We start from the raw sequence: 10,428 nt of genomic DNA on the forward strand, positions 1-10,428 counted from the left end.
TAACCCTCTTCCAAGAACCGGGAGGATGGATGAGAAAACTACCTGGGCCCCAAAGTTCTTCAGTTTCCTTCCCAGAGCTTCAAAGTCTGAAATGATTTCTTCGTAGCTCTGCTTGGCGACATCATTTGTTCCCACATGGATGAGAAGAAAGGGTTATGTGTCCGTGGGCTTTATGAGCTTTGGTAACCCTTCAGTCACATCTCTAATCTGTGCTCCAGGGAGACAGCACACCTGGCGAGTCCATGGGTCTTCACGACATACTTGGGTTTCAATTCCACACAGCAGGGAGTCTCCCACAACGACTACTCTTCTCTTCTTCTTGGTTGACCTACCTTCTGCCTCTTGGTCACTGTTGCATGGTGTCTCCTGCACTTCTTCCTCTGCAAACTGTCCTTCAGTCTCATTCTCCAGAAGCTGAAAGCGGTTGCTTAACTCTAATGGTTCCACCGGTGCAGAATGCCTTCTAATTCTTCTGCTCCTAACTGTCACTCTTTTCCAGGGAGTTTCCTCTTCATTGGCTTTCCTCCCCTCAGCATACTCCACTTCTGCTTCAGCTGTCTGTTGCTCTTCAATCTCATGTGCTTCTTGTTGCTGTTGCAACAATAGTGGCCTGTCAGATGCCCCAGGAGGCACCAATGGCCATACTCTGTTTCTTCTTCCAGCATCTGCCTGAATTTGAAGCCCCCTTGGCCTGTTATGGCTCATAGTGCCTGGGCCTCTCCAATGTGACCCATCCATCGTTGTTTTAATATATAACACTGAGATATAATGCTGTACCTCGCCTTACCTGTATCTCAGTTTTTTCACCACTGAGCTGGACCGTGGAGACCTGGGTTTGAATCCCATCTGAGCTGTTGATGCTCACTGGATGGATCTCGGCAAGCCACTCTCACTCTGGCCTATCTCGCAGGGAGGCTGTGAGGAGAATAAGACCACTGCCTCGGTCAGATCGGATTTTTTGCGACAAACCCAGCAGCAGCCTCACATTCCTGGGTGGCAAAGGTGTGGGGCGACCTCTAGTGCTGGCCAGTGGTAGCACATGCTGGCAACCTTGGGACGCAAATGGCCCATCTCCAGCGTTAGGGGTGAGTCTAGGAAAAAGAAGTCCTGTGGCACATGGGTCTGTTGCGTGTTGTCTCTCTGCATGCCAGGAAGCATTTGGGTTTTTTCATTTTGGGAAAAGTAACTTGGGCTACAATCCTAAGCATTCTCCAGCCAGCCATGCTGGGGATTGTAGGACTTTTCTCTCGCTCTCTAAACATGCATCAGGATTGTGCACTTAGCGTGGGACAGGAGAGCAGTGTGGCAAAGGAGGCGCACAGCCTGGTTTTTCTCCCCTTCTCACCATAACCTGAGGACCCGGGGGTCATCCAATGACTGGCGGGAGATCGGGGCAAACAAAAGGAAGGGGTCAATTAATTTATGGAGATTGATACAGTTTTCAAAGATGAAGAGTAAAAAAAAATGGTGGTGGTGGTGGTGGTGGGGAGATCAGTCCACAGCTGTTTGCCATGAAGGCTTTTCCTAGTGAGTTTGACTCTGAAAGAAATGGTGAGGAGTCAAGTCAGGTGTCCTACATGCTCTTTATTAAATATATAAAGGCATGTCAAGTACTGACTAAAGGGCAGTTTTATGGTTCCCTAGAGTAGGCCGCTTCTATAGTGGGCAGCTTCTCATAGAGAGAGATTGGCATCAAGTAAGCACCAATCCACATGTGAACAAGTGCCAGCAGACGCTGCCTGACGCTGACAAGGGTAGAACCCTCTCGTCAGCAGTTATGCAGCTGCCTCTGTTTGCTTTACTGTTTTATTTCACTGAGGAAAGGGAGAGGGTTCCCTCCACCCCAGTGTTGGGATGTTGAAACTTCTTAGTCATAGGGAAAGGGAACTCATTACCCACCTGCGATGCTTTGGGCATATCCTGAAATATTGGGAAAGGGTATAAATTGGGTACAATTTGGCCTAACTCCGTGGGGGAATGGGCACAACCAGCCCGGAGAACTGTTAGTCCTAGGGATGACGACTTGTATGCTGTTGATTGGGGACCCCAGCACATATTCAGTGGCAAAGTTGCCAGCTTCATTGGCTGAAGAGATGTGTGAGCTTTCTTTGTATTTTAACTCTGCATCCATTTTCTGTCAATAAACTGTCATCATGCCTTTCACAAGGGGTCTAGATTCATCCTGGTAATCCAAAGAATGTACTTTGACTGGGCCCTGAATAGATCAGGCCTCCGGATTAATACAGCTTCATGATCAGAGGCAAGGCAGGTGTAGCACTGAGGGCCAGGTCCTGGGGCAGGCAGAGGAACACAAGAAGCCATCTTGCATTGAGTCAGACCCCTCCCCTGACCCTCCAGTCCATCTTGTCCAGTATTGTTGACACTGGCCAGCAGCAGCAGCTCTCCAGGGTTTCAAGCAGGGGTCTTTCTGGCCCTACTTGGAGATGCTGCTGGGGTTCGAAATTGGGACCGTCTGTATGCATCGCAGGGGCTCTTACCCCACTGAGCTATGGCCCCTCCTGGCTTGAACCCAGGGCCTTCTGCCCCCCCACCCCCCAGCTCCAGCAGGGATCCTTCTGGTTGCTGCAGCCACCTGGCTGCTTCTGTCAAAGAACATTTCATAGTCGGGGTGGGGGGCAGAGTGGCATGTATATGGTTACAGATGTTCCTGTTATTATGGTTACTTTAAAATATATCCTTTTCTACAACAAAACAGGGCTTATTCTGTGCACAGCATCAGGGCAGGAGAAGCAAACTCCCATCTTGTTCCTGGAATCATATTGGGTCAACAGTGCTGCTTCCTGACTCAGAGCTGAGCAGAAGCAGAGAAGAGCAGCTGGCCCAGCTGAACTAGAAGCTAGAAAAGGAAGCCAGCTCCCAGAGAGTGAGCAAACAGGGATAGCAAACAGGTGTTTGACAGGGGGAGTTTGGCAGGGGAGGTCAAGGGGGAGGTCTCTGAGGGAAAAAAAACAAAGGGGGAAAAACAACAACCCCAAAAAACACAAAACAAAAACACCAACAAAAAATAATAATAAAAATAAATTAAAAAAAACCTTTTTTCTCTTAAGACATACTCATATGCACCTTCAGAGAGTACAGGCCAAAGCACAGGCAATTCCACTATAATCAGAAAGGAAAAACAAAACAGAAATAGACTGGAGGACAGTTTGCAGAGAAAGAAGTACAGGAGATACCATGCAACAATGAACAAGAGGCAGAAGGTCGATCGACCAAGAAGAGAAGAGTAGTCGTTGTGGGAGACTCCCTGCTGCGTGGGATTGAAACCCAAGTATGTCGTGAAGACCCATGGACTCGCCAGGTGTGCTGTCTCCCTAGAGCACAGATTAGAGACGTGACTGAAGGGTTACCGAAGTTCATAAAGCCCATGGACACATACCCTTTTCTTCTCATCCATGTGGGAACAAATGATGTCGCCAAGCAGAGCTACGAAGAAATCATTTCAGACTTTGAAGCTCTGGGAAGGAAACTGAAGAACTTTGGGGCCCAGGTAGTTTTCTCATCCATCCTCCCAGTTCTTGGAAGAGGATTAGAAAGGGAAAGGAAAATACTCCGGATGAACGACTGGCTACGAAGGTGGTGCCAACGTGAGAGTTTTGGATTCTGGGACCACGGGCTACGCTACTTGGAAGATGGACTGCTGGCAAGGGATGGGTTGCACCTCACAAGGGCTGGAAAGAATGTGTTCAGCCACAGCATGAAGAACTTGATCAGGAGGGCTTTAAACTGAATCTTACGGGGGCGGGAGACGTAAACTTTGAGGCAATAATGGATGAAGGCCCATGCACCACAGTACAGAGCATAGCTCCAATAGTTCCCCAAAATAGAGTCCACAACAATGTAGGAACAAAGCCAGACTATAAAACACATGGTCTTCAATGTCTATATACTAATGCCCAGGATATGGGAAACAAACAGAACGAACTTGAACTTTTATTACATGGAGGTAAATACGACCTGATAGGTATAACTGAAACTTGGTGGGATGACTCCCATGACAGGAATATAGCAATTGAAGGATATAACTTGTTCAAAAAGAGCAGAAGAAATAGAAAGGGAGGCGGAGTTGCACTATATGTTAAAAATACCTATCCCTGCACAGAAATACAGGCGGATCAGATCGGGAGCCCCATCAAGAGCATCTGGATTAAAATAAATGGGGCAAGGAATAAAAAGAACATGATAATCGAAGTCTACTACCAACCACCCATTCAAGGAGAAGACGAGGATGAAACTTTTGAGAAACAAATTGCCAGTGTTTCAAGGAAGTGTGATGTACTAGTGATGGGGGACTTCAATGACCCTGATATCTGTTGGGAGACCATTACTGCCAAATGCAGCCCTTCCAAGAAATTCCTGACATGTATGGGTGATAACTTTCTCCTACAGAAAGTGGAGGAAGGAACTAGAGGATCGGCAATCCTTGACTTGATATTGACCAATAGGGATGACTTAGTGGATAAAGTGCAGTTACGGGAACTCTGGGGGAAATTTATAATCAAGAATTCATACTTGAATTCTTGATTATAAAGGAGACAAAAGTTGAGTGTAGCCATAAACGTACTCTGGATTTTAGCAAAGCTGATTTTAATAAACTCAGAACTATGATAAGTAAGGTCCCAAGGCAAGTGAGCCTAATGAGAAAAGGAGTCCAAGATGGGTGGGAGTATTTAAAAAAGGAAATTTTAAAGGCACACTTACAAACAGTTCCAACAAGGAGAAAAGATAGAAGAAAACAGAGGAAACCAATGTGGCTCCAGAAAAAGCTTATAGATGACCTGAAAACAAAAAGGGATACATATAGGAAGTGAAAGGAAGGCCAGGCTACAAAAGAAGAGTACAGACAGTTGGCACAGAAGTGCCAAAATGGTGTCAGGAAGGCTAAAGCTGAGAATGAGCTGAGATTAGCAAGGGATGCTAAAAGCAATAAAAAGGCTTTCTTCAGATATGTGAGTAGTAAAAGACAGAGGAAAGAAATGGTGGTTCAACTGCTTAATGAGGATAGCAAATTGATAACAGATGGCAAAGAAAAGGCTGAAGTGCTCAATTCCTACTTTGGCTCAGTCTTCTCCCAAAAGCGGGTCTATGACCCCTCTGGGGTTGATGGGGCAGGATTGCAGCTTGAGATTGATAAACAAATGGTGAAGGAACACCTAATTTCTTTGAATGAGTTCAAATCTCCAGGGCCCGATGAACTGCATCTGAGAGTAATGAAGGAGCTAGCGGAAGAACTCTCAGAACTGCTGACTATTATCTTTTCAAAATCATGGGAGACGGGTGAAGTGCCAGACGACTGGAGGAGGGCTAACGTTGCCCTATCTTCAAAAAGGAGGAACCTGGGAACTACAGACCAGTCAGTCTGACATCTATCCCTGTGAAAATTCTGGAGCATATTATAAAGAAGTCAGTCTGTAAACACCTTGAAATCAATGCAGTGATTACTAGAAGCCAACATGGATTTGTCAGGAACAAATCCTGCCAGACTAATTTGATCTCATTTTTTTGATTGAGTAACCTCTGATGCTGTGGCCATCATGTATCTTGAGTTCAGCAAAGCTTTTGACAAAGTAACCACACGACATTCTGATGAACAAACTAGCTAAAAGTGGGCTAGATGGAACAACTATTAGGTGGATTCACAGTTGGCTACAGAATCGGACTCAAAGAGTACTTATCAATGGAACCTTCTCAAACTGGGGAGAGGTAACAAGTGGGGTACTGCAGGGCTCAGTCTTGGGCCCAGTGCTCTTCAACATTTTTATTAATCATTTGGACGAGGAGGTGCAGGGAACGCTTATCAAATTTGCAGATGAAACAAAATTGGGTGGGATTACTAATACCCTGGAAGACAGAAACAAACTTCAATGTGATCTTGATAGGCTGGAGTGCTGGGCTGAAAACAACAGAATGGAATTTAATAAATGCCTAGTTTATTTATTTATTTATTTATTTATTTATTACAGTTTTATACTGCCCAATAGCCAAAGCTCTCTGGGCGGTTCACAAAAATTAAAACCATAATAAAACAACCAACAGGTTAAAAGCACAAATACAAAATACAGTATAAAAAGCGCAACCAGGATAAAACCACGCAGCAAAATTGATATAAGATTAAAATACAAAGTTAAAACAGTAAAATTTAAATTTAAGTTAAAATTAAGTGTTAAAATACTGAGGGAATAAAAAGGTCTTCAGCTGGCGACGAAAGGAGTACAGTATAGGCGCCAGGCGGACCTCTCTGGGCAGCTCATTTCACAACCGGGATGCCACAGCGGAGAAAACCCTCCTCCTAGTAGCCACCTGCCTCACTTCCTTTGGCAGGGGCTTACGGAGAAGGGCCCCTGTAGATGATCTTAAGGTCCAGGCAGGTACATATGGGAGGAGGCGTTCCTTCAAATAACCTGGCCCCAAACCGTTTAGAGTTTAAATGTCAATACCAGCACTTTGAATCGGGCCCGGACCTGGACAGGCAGCCAATGAAGTTGTAAAAGGACTGGCGTAATGTGATCTCACCGGCCAGTCCCTGTTAGTAAACAGGCTACCCTGTTTTGTACCAGCTGAAGCTTCCAGACCGTTTTCAAAGGCAGCCCCACGTATAACGCATTGCAGTAATCCAAACGAGAGTTTATCAGAGCATGGATAACTGTAGCTAGGCTATCTCTGTCCAGATAAGGGCGTAGTTGGTATATCAACCTAAGCTGGTAAAAGGTGCTCTTTGCCACTGAGTTCACCTGTGACTCAAGTGACAGTTCTGGATCCAAGAGCACCCCCAAACTACGGACCCGATCCTTTAGGGAGAGTGCAACCCCGACCAGGACAGGGCAAACATCACCTCACCGGACAGATGAACCACCTGCTAACAGTACCTCCGTCTTGTCTGGATTGAGTCTCAGTTTGTAAGCCCTCATCCAGTCCATTACCATGCCCAGGCACTGGTTCAGAACAGTCACTGCCTCACCTGGGTTTGATGAAAAGGAGAGGTAGAGCTGGGTATCATCCGCATATTGATGACACCTCAGTCCATATCTCTGGATAACCTCCCCCAGCGGCTTCATGTATATGTTAAACAGCGTAGAGGATAAAATAGAGCCCTATGTAACCCCATGGCTTAGGAGCCACGGCTCAGAGAAATAATCCCCCAGCACCACCTTCTGGAATCGGCCATCCAAGTAGGAGCGGAACCACTGCAACGCAGTGCCTCCAACTACCAGCTCAGACAACCTATCCAGAAGGATACCATGGTCGATGGTATCGAAGACCGCTGAGAGGTCCAGGAGAACCAACAGGGTCGCACTCCCCCTGTCTCTCTCCCGGCAGAGGTCATCCCACAGGGCGACCAAGGCAGTTTCCATTCCAAAACCAGGCCTGAAACCCGATTGAAATGGATCTAGATAATCCGTTTCATTCAAGAGTGCCTGGAGTTGTCCTGCAACCACCCGCTCAAGCACCATGCCCAGGAAGGGGATATTAGCCACCGGCCTGTAGTTGTTAACATCCTCCGGGTCCAGATTAGGCTTCTTCAGGAGTGGTCTAATTACCACCTCTTTTAAAGAGGCCGGCACCACTCCCTCTCTCAAGGAGGCATTTACAACATCCTGGACCCAGCCGGCGATCCTCTCCTTATTTGATGTAATGAGCCATGAGGGTCAAGGGTCAAGCACACAGGTGGTCGACCGGACTTGGCCAAGCACCTTGTCCACATCCTCGGGCCTCAATAACTGAAACTCATCCAATAAAACTGAACCGGACGGCGCTCTGAACGCCTCTACTAGTGGAGCTGTATTAAGTGTGGTGTCCAATTCATGACGAATCTGAGCGACTTTATCTTCAAAGTGCCGTGCAAACTCGTCACAGCGTGCTACTGAGGGTTCCACCATCTCTCGCCCTGGCCCAGAGTGTAAACGGCCGCAAACCACTCGGAAAAGCTCCGCCGGAAGACACTGAGAAGATGCAATGCTGGTGGAAAAGAACTGCCTCTTTGCCACCCTCACCGCCACAGAGTAGGCTCGATAGTGAGCTCTAACCCGGGTTCGATCAGACCCAGCACGAGTTTTCCTCCACCTGTGTTCTAGCCGGCTCCCTTCTTGTTTCATTGCCCTCAGCTCATTGCCCTCAGTTCTACATCTAGGAAATAGAAACCAAATATACCGTTACAAGACGGGGGATACTTGGCTCAGCAATACTACAAACGAGAAGGATCTTGGAATTGTTGTAGATCACAAGCTGAATAGGAGCCAACAGTGGCTGCAAAAAAGGCAAATGCTATTTTGGGCTGCATTAACAGAAGTATAGCTTCCAAATCACGTGAGGTACTGGTTCCTCTCTATTCGGCCCTGGTTAGGCCTCATCTAGAGTATTGCATCCAGTTCTGGGCTCCACAATTCAAGAAGGACGCAGACAAGCTGGAGCGTGTTCAGAGGAGGGCAACCAGGATGATCAGGGGTCTGGAAACAAAGCCCTATGAAGAGAAACTGAAAGAACTGGGCATGTTTAGCCTGGAGAAGAGAAGATTGAGGGGAGACATGATAGCACTCTTCAAATACTTAAAAGGTTGTCACACAGAGGAGGGCCAGGATCTCTTCACGATCATCCCAGAGTGCAGGACACGGAATAACGGGCTCAAGTTAAAGGAAGCCAGATTCCAGCTGGACATCAGGAAAAACTTCCTGACTGTTAGAGCAGTACGACAACGGAATCAGTTACCTAGGGAGGTTGTGGGCTCTCCCACACTAGAGGCCTTCAAGAGGCAGCTGGACAACCCTCTGTCAGGGATGCTTTAGGGTGGATTCCTGCATTGAGCAGGGGGTTGGACACAATGGCCTTGTAGGCCCCTTCCAGCTCTGCTGTTCTATGATTCTATGCTCAGGGCAGCCTCTCTCTCTCTCTCTCTCTTTCTTTAAAATCAGGGTTGGAAAGCAAGTGGATTCTCTTTTGCATTTGGTTTAGTTTTTCCCTCTCTCAAATATATCAGGAATGTAGAAGCACTTGTCAGTTGAGTGAGGAAGGCAGAGAAATGTAAGTAATGTAAAGGTTGGGTGGAGGTGGGATACAACCATGGTGGCCATAGTCTAAAAACATGGAGCTGCACCATGAAGTGGCAGGGGTTGGGGGGAGGGCTAATGCCCTCATGCTGTGCTTCCTGGGGGGCTTCCTGGGGGTCTCTGCTTAGCCATTATGGGAAACTGGATGCTGGACTAGAAGGATCTTTGGTCTGATCCAGCCTCAGGACTCTTAACCCACACTGCTTTCCTGATCTAAATTTCCCCTCATGTCGGCTACCCCAACCAGCCTCTGACCAGGGCCTCCACTTGAATTCACAGCCCATGGTAATGGCTCTTAGGCAAAAATGACTGTGAAGGGAGATCCACTGGTCACTCTGTTTTGTTCCAGAATGAATCTCTGGGTTGCAGCCCTCATCCTGTCGCTCCATATCGGTTGTGATGTATAAACTAGAGTGTCTATTTCCCTTGACATGCAGACACATGTCCAGATATGCTTTCACACATGCATGTGCACATGTATACACGCAAGCATACATGCACGCGCATCCCCTCTAGAACACCCCACTAGAAGCCCACCTGGGGGCACCTAGAAAAGGCAAATGAGCACAACAAGGAAGAGAAGGTTTACCAATTAAAAGGAGAGGCCACAGCCGTGGGTTCCTACCTCTGTCTTTCCTGGACCGCACCGATTACTTTGGCAATTCCTGTATTTCATGTGTGTTGTTGTACAAGGACTTTATTCTGGAATGGGTTCTTGTATCCGTAAAGGCGGCCTAAAAAGATTTCAGATGAACCGATGAATGGAAGGGCAACAGGCAGAGTGTTTCCCTGCGGAACGAGGGGGCCCCTGGGCAGGGGCTGAGGCCCTGCCATCATGCCACTGACAAAGGCACGGGGTGGGGGAGTGTTTCTGGATACATCCCCCCACCCCAGCTGCCGCCCACACCGCCTCGGAAGGAAACTCCAGGATGGCAAGATGGGTGGAGGAGGCCGAGGGGAAAGTCCAAAGGGCACTAGGGTGCAGCGGCTCTGCCTTGGGCGAGCAGAAAAATCCAGAACGCACACACACCCCTGGCATGGAAGAGCCACCTTCCACCGCCTGGTGCCCTCCAGGTGTTCAGAACTTCATTCCCATGAGCCCCAACCAGCATGGCTGATGCTCAGGAATGCTGGGAGTTGTTGTCCCAAACATATGGAGGGGCCCAGTTGGGGGGGCGCAGAGGACAGGTCATGAATGTCTTGCCACAGTGTGTGTGTGTGGGGGGGGGGTTAGGGCCCTCTGGAAGCCCTCCGTTGATTTATGTGTTTATTTATTGCATTTATATCCCGCCTTTCTTCCTCCAAGGAACCAAGGCAGCATACATAATCCTCCTCTTCATTTTATCCTCACAACCACCCTGTGGGGTAG

Source organism: Elgaria multicarinata, chromosome 19, assembly GCF_023053635.1.
Source record: "Elgaria multicarinata webbii isolate HBS135686 ecotype San Diego chromosome 19, rElgMul1.1.pri, whole genome shotgun sequence".
Classification (NCBI taxonomy): Eukaryota; Metazoa; Chordata; class Lepidosauria; order Squamata; family Anguidae; genus Elgaria; species Elgaria multicarinata.